Here is a 6,428-nt window from a genome sequence, read left to right on the forward strand (position 1 = left end):
AAAACTGGTGAAGATATTTCTTCTTATATTTCTAGCTTCCTTCATGGGATTAGTAACATTGTACCAAGGTAAAGCACTCTCCTTGCATTCTGCCATCCTTCAATCACTCTCCAGCATTGCACATGGTCTTCACTGATCCCAGAGCCAGAACTAAGCCCTGAGTACTGTTGGGTGGAGCCCAAATTTCCTCTCCCCCAGAAATACTGCACTATTAAAAAAATAAAAAAACATGTAATACACATTTTGTGTACTTTAGAAATAGGTAACATGATTTGCTTCAGTTCTTCACTTTTCTTTGTGTCCATACTCTATGTCATGTAATTTTGACCTTCTTCTGGTTAGTATTTTTGTGTCTGATTTTGGGTTTGACAGTATGCCTAGCTTTGGACAGTAGTAAACAGAAGTGACAGTGGCTGTCCTGGTTCTGGACTTAGGGAGCTTTGTCTAACTCTGCATTATTGACCTTCAGAAGAACATCCCAGTGGTATTTGGTCCTAAAAGAAGAGAAACATGGAAAACCTAGATTAGTCCAGATGCCACATGACCCAGAATAATGTGAACAAATTCATTTCAAATCATAAGAACAGGCCAGATAAACCCTACTGGATCAGCTGGCTTCGAGACATATGAAAAATGACAAATTCTAGTCTTGAGGAGGTTACAGACATGAGTAATTAGTTGAAACAACCCCTTAATTGTCTCAACTACTCCTTTTTAAAATATTTTTTATTGAAACCATTGTGAATTACAAGTCCTTCATAGTTGGATTTCAGACATACAGTGACAGTGAATTAGGGCCATTCCCACCACCAGTGTTGACCTCCCACCACCAAAGTTCCCAGCATGCCTCATATACCTCCACCCTTAGTTCCCTGGCCTGCCAGTGTAACAGGCCCATTTTAAGTATAGATTGTTATTGTTTGGGACTTTTGATTCTATTGTTGTTGACTTTGGCTTGGTTATTTAATTCTGTCCATTTTTTAAAATCTCCACCAATGCACCACTTGACCCCTGGCCCCATCCTCTTTTTTTTTTTTTTCCTCAATTTTTTTTTGAAAAATAAAATCATTTAAGGTAAAATAATGTAATCCATGTCCCAAAGCTCTATAAAAAAGGCAGGAGCCGGGGGCTGGAGAGATAGCATGGAGGTAAGGCATTTGCCTTTCATGCAGGAGGTCATCGGTTCGAATCCCGGCACCCCATATGGTCCCCCGTGCCTGCCAGGAGCAATTTCTGAGCCTGGAGCCAGGAATAACCCCTGAGCACTGCCGGGTGTGACCCAAAAACCACACACACAAAAAAAAGGCAGGAGCCCTTATCTAGAATATAAAAAATAATGGGGGGGGATGGGTGGCTGGTGTTTTTATTTATTTATTTTTTTGCATAGGCACAGCAAACGTTGGGGTAAATTAAAAAGAAAATATCTTTGGCCTAAAAACAGATGTCCTTACCCATGAAGCATCCTGTCATAAGACCAACTACAGGCTCCTGGCATACTAATTGTTCACAACCCCAAGGTCTTTCTTCATGGCCCCAGGCAAAGTTCTTCTCAATCACGGTTGTCACAGTCAGGATTCTGTAATTAGAGATCTTGGTTTTTGCACAGATTCTGTTTCATAGGTGCGGTGTCATGGAGTGTCTTCTGCCTGAACTCAGATTCCAAGAGATACTTATTTACTAGAATTTTCTACTAAGCAGGTCCAAAAAAGAAATAGGGAAAGCTACCTCTACATAGGAAATACATATTAAGAATTATAATTATTAAAGAAATACATCTAAAGAAATATACAAAAGAAATATAATTCACCTTTAAGTCTTTTAAAGTAGTCTGGTGGGGGGGGGGTATAAAATCTATAGCACAGTTTCAACCTGCAATGTGGTCTTGTGAAGTCTGAAAAATGGTTTGCAGAAGTCATTGACCAGGTATTGTCCTCGAGCTGGTGGTCTCTCAAGAACCAAATCTGGTAGCAAGCAATAACCCATCATGAATGGAGGTGGGAGAAAAGGAACCACATAGAATGAATCAGCAGGGGCAGTGGCAGCAATTTCTTCCGGGGCTGCAGCAAGGTGAGCTGGGAATCTAAGTATCTTCGCTTTGGCGGCTGGGTGGGGCAAAGGAAAGGTTCTGGTTCCGGAGCAGTCAGGAACTGAGGGTAAAGAGGGTAAAAAGGTAAATAGGGAGAAATAACAGATTAGAGGTGAGAGGGTAAGAAGTTAGAAGAGCATTTGTAAAGTAAGGATAGAAGAGCATTTGTAAAGTGGTAATCAGGGGAAAGGGAAAGAAGTGTTATGTATAAAAAGAACTATATACAATATAGACAGGGATCATGTACAATACAGATTAGACAAACATAGAGATGTTGACCATGTACAAACGTACACACACATAGACACTGAAGATCAATCCATAGATTGCAGTTGAAGAGCTGACACATGTGGTCAGAGCATTTAAAAAATATGAGGCTGGCACATCAGGGGGGAAGGTTTCCAGTTCCTAGGCAAGTCATCATTGGTGAAGGTAAACTTTTCTGAAGAAAGATATATATATATATATTTTAATATATAACCTAATTTTGTTAATGGGTCCAATGTGACATCAGGGATATAAGACAATATTGTGACTTCTGTCACTATTTGCCAAATACTTTCTTTTTCAAGCTTCCTGTAATGAGAAGTTACCATATGAATTAGTTCATGGAAACATAAATTTTATTTCTTTTTTCAAATATTTAAAGTAGTATTATTTGAAGTAGCCAAATAGTGGAAATACCAATATTAACTGATAAATGGACAAACAAAATTTGGAACAGGCAGAAAATGAAATACTATAATGGCAGTAAAAACCAATGAATATATAGATTCATTATTTTACAATTTTTAAATAAATTCTTTAATTGATTCACCATGACATATACAGTTGCAAAGATGTTTATTACTGAGCTTAGGTTATACAATATATAACACCCTTCAACAGTGTACATTTCCCTCCACCTATGTCCCTAGTTTCCTCTCCCACCCTTCTTCCTGCCCTGTCACCTGCCTGCCTTTGTGGCAAACATTTTATTCCTCTATCTCTCTTCCTTTTCTTCCTTTTATACACTGATTTACAATATTGTTACTGAAGAGATAGCATGCATATAACTTTACCTCCTATCAGCACCCAATTCTTGTCTAGTGATCATTCCCATCTATCTGTTCTCTGCCCTAAATATTCTCTGCCCTAAATACACTTCCCTGATATTTGTGGAAAGCTTCCTACCATGGACTAGACCTTTTGGACCTCATCTCTATATAATAATACAAGACTGTCTTTTATGAGTATAATCATTCTATGTCTTTCACTCTCCCTCTGAATCATTTGACTCATATTTATCATGTATAAGTAGATTTTATGACTTAGTTTCTACTAACATCTGTATAGACTTACCACTGTTATTTTTTTAATTTTTTGTTTTTGTTTTTGGGTCACACCTAGCAGCCCTCAGAGGTTCCTCCTGGCTCTACACTCAGAAATCGCTCCTGGCAGGCTTGGGGGACCATATGGGATACTGGGATTTGAACCACCATCCTTCTGCATGCAAGGCAAATGCCCTGACTCCATGCTATCTCTCTGGCCCCTTACCACTGTTTTGTATCCACTCATCTATTCTTGGGCATGTGGGTTATTTCCAGATTCTGGCTACTGTGACTAGTGCTGCAATGAACATAAGAATGCAGAGGGGGCTTTTCCTCTATGTATCTTGTGGTTTCAGGTCTGATATCAAGGCCTTTAATCAGTTTTGATTTGACTTTTGTGGACCTTTTAAGAGAAATATGAGTTCACATTTTTGCATGTAGTTGATGAGTTTACTCAACACTACTTGTTAAAGAGGCTTTTCTTGATTCACTTTTCTCATTTTTTACACCTTTATCAAAGATGAATTTATCATATACTTGAGGGTATTCAGGGTATTCAGTCTATTTCACTGGCCTGTTGGTCTGTTTTTATTCCAATGCTTTTTAATGACTGCTGTTTTGTAAAACAATTCCAAGTCTGAAATTTTCCTATACATGGATGGACATGAAAACTATTATGCTGAGTGAAATAAGTCAGAGGGAGAGAAATAAACACAGAATAGTCTCACTCATTTGTGGGACTTAGGAAAATAACAGACAATAGAGATGAGGACTGGCCCATGAAATGAAGCTTACCACAAAGAGTGGTGAGTTCAGTTAGAGAAATAACTACACTGACAACTATCATGACAATGGTAGTGAGTGAGAGAAATAAAATGCCTGTCTTGAATACAAGCACTGAGTGGGGGAGGAGGAAGTTGGGGAGCATTGGTGGTGGGAAGGTTGCACTGGTGAAGGGTGGTGTTCTTTTTTATAACTGAAACCCAACTACAAACATGTTTGTAATCATGGTGCTTACATAAAGATATTATTAAAAATTAAGAAGCAGGGCTAGGAGGTGTGCACATATCCACTTTTGAACATTACCTGGTATAGGCAAAAAAAATCCTCCCAATCCATGAGCAGAGTATGTTTCTATTTCCTTGTGTTTTCTTTGATTTCTTGAAGCAGTTATTTTGTATTTTTTGGTATAGATATTTCACCTCTTTTGTTAAAGTGATTCCAAGGTACTTGAACTTTTGAGGCACAAATTTGATTGGGATTTAAAAAAATCTCTTTCCCCTCATTATATAGAAAAATCTTGGACTTCTGCATGATAATTTTGTATCCTGCCACTTTACTATACAAATCTGTTGTTTCTTGGGGCTTTTGGTAGTCTTTAGAATATTTTTTTGTCCCCCATTCACAATACAGATCAGGCAAAGGGCTTGGTTTGAGGTGTATATGGGGAGCATTTACTGTACCTCCTCTTTCTATACAGTTATAATATTTTTATGGTATTAATTTTAGCATTTAAAATTTTTTATTTAGGCCAATGTGAATTACAAGTCTTTCACAGTTATATTTAAGGTACATAACGAGAGTGAATTAGGACAATTCTCATCACCAGTGGATCTCCCTCCATTACTGTTCCTAGCATGCACCCCATTCCTCCACCCATAGCCCCCTGAACTGCTAGTGTAAGAGGTCTCTTTTGTGTATAGTTTGTTGTGGTTTGGGTCTCTTGATTCTGTTGTCATTAGCTTTGAGTTGGGTATTTAAGTCTGATAATATTTTATTTCCACTCAATGCCCATGAGACTGCTTTGCCCCTGGTACCATACACTTTTTTTTTTCAGTTTGTAGGAAGCCATCGCAATATGAGCAGAACAAGCTGATTCATGTCCTATGGCTCTGATTAAAAAAAAAAAAAGAAAACAAGCAAGCATGAGCCCCTGTCTAGAAGCTATAAATATGATTTAAATAAATGGAGTGGTTGGTATGTTGCTAATTTTTTTTTGCATAGGCACATCAAGTATTGGGGAAATTAAAAACAAATTTCCCTTGGTCTAAGAGATACAGGATGTCTCTCCACTTTTGAAGCATACTGCCATGAGCTCAACTACAGAGTCTGGACCTGTTCATTGTCGAATCCCAAAATCTTTCTTTGTGGTGCCAGGAAATGTTCTGCTTGGCTGTGGTTGTCAAAGTCAGTCCTCTGTTATTGGAGATCTTGGTTTTTGCACAGATCCTAAGTTGATCTGTGTAAAAAGTCTTCCTTTACAGTTCCAGAAGTTCTGCTCAGTGACGGTTGTTGTAGCCAGTCTTCTGTATTAAGTGATCTGGGTTTTGCACCGCTCAAAGGATGGAGTGTCTTCTGATATCATCTCACCTTTAGGCAATGAGGTAGAGCAACTTGTCCTTAGATCAAGTTATTGTTATTTCCTCATCGACTGGATGTCCTATGAACCTACCCTGGGCATGTTGGTACCAGAACAGTATTAGGGACTCCCTGGGGGGGGGCGGAGTTTACTTCCTGGTCCTGCTGCCAGGAGCTGTGCCAGTTCTAAGGTTGAGATATGGGATTCTGTTTGGAGAGTCGACGTCCGATCACATGAGGTCTAGGTCAGTCCCCACGACATATGTTCAGGGTGGAAGATACCCCTGTATTATAAAATCTACGGGTTCTTATCCTTAGTAAATAAAAACTTGTTTCTAGACATAAGATTTCCCCATTTTGTCTTCCTATGCAAAAAGGAACAATGCCTTATTATATTGTTGGTAGATTTGGAGACAAAAATGATAAGCTATACAATTTCTATGCCCTGGTTTCGACATGAACTTTTATCCCTACAAAGACTATTCCACTAGAATTTTGTACTAAGCAGACCAAAACAAGAAAAAATAGAAATTAGAGGTGTTGGAGAGATAGCACATCAGTAGGGCTTTTGCCTTGCAAGTGGCCAACCCAGGACCAATGGTGGTTCGAATCCCAGCATCTCATATGGTTTCCCGTGCCTGCCAGGAGCGATTTCTGAGCAGAGAGACAGGAGT

The 6,428-nt window shown here is 38.8% G+C and overlaps 1 non-coding gene across 1 annotated transcript; it reads right to left on the bottom strand.

The window, feature by feature from the left end:
* Positions 1–4,785: 4,785 nt before the first annotated feature.
* LOC126016708 (small nucleolar RNA SNORA51) lies at positions 4,786–4,911 on the bottom strand. The gene has a single exon (XR_007498469.1). It is a non-coding gene; the product is annotated as a small nucleolar RNA SNORA51 (small nucleolar RNA).
* Between the last annotated feature and the right edge of the window lie 1,517 nt (positions 4,912–6,428).

This window comes from Suncus etruscus, chromosome 8 (assembly GCF_024139225.1).
Source record: "Suncus etruscus isolate mSunEtr1 chromosome 8, mSunEtr1.pri.cur, whole genome shotgun sequence".
Taxonomy (NCBI): domain Eukaryota; kingdom Metazoa; phylum Chordata; class Mammalia; order Eulipotyphla; family Soricidae; genus Suncus; species Suncus etruscus.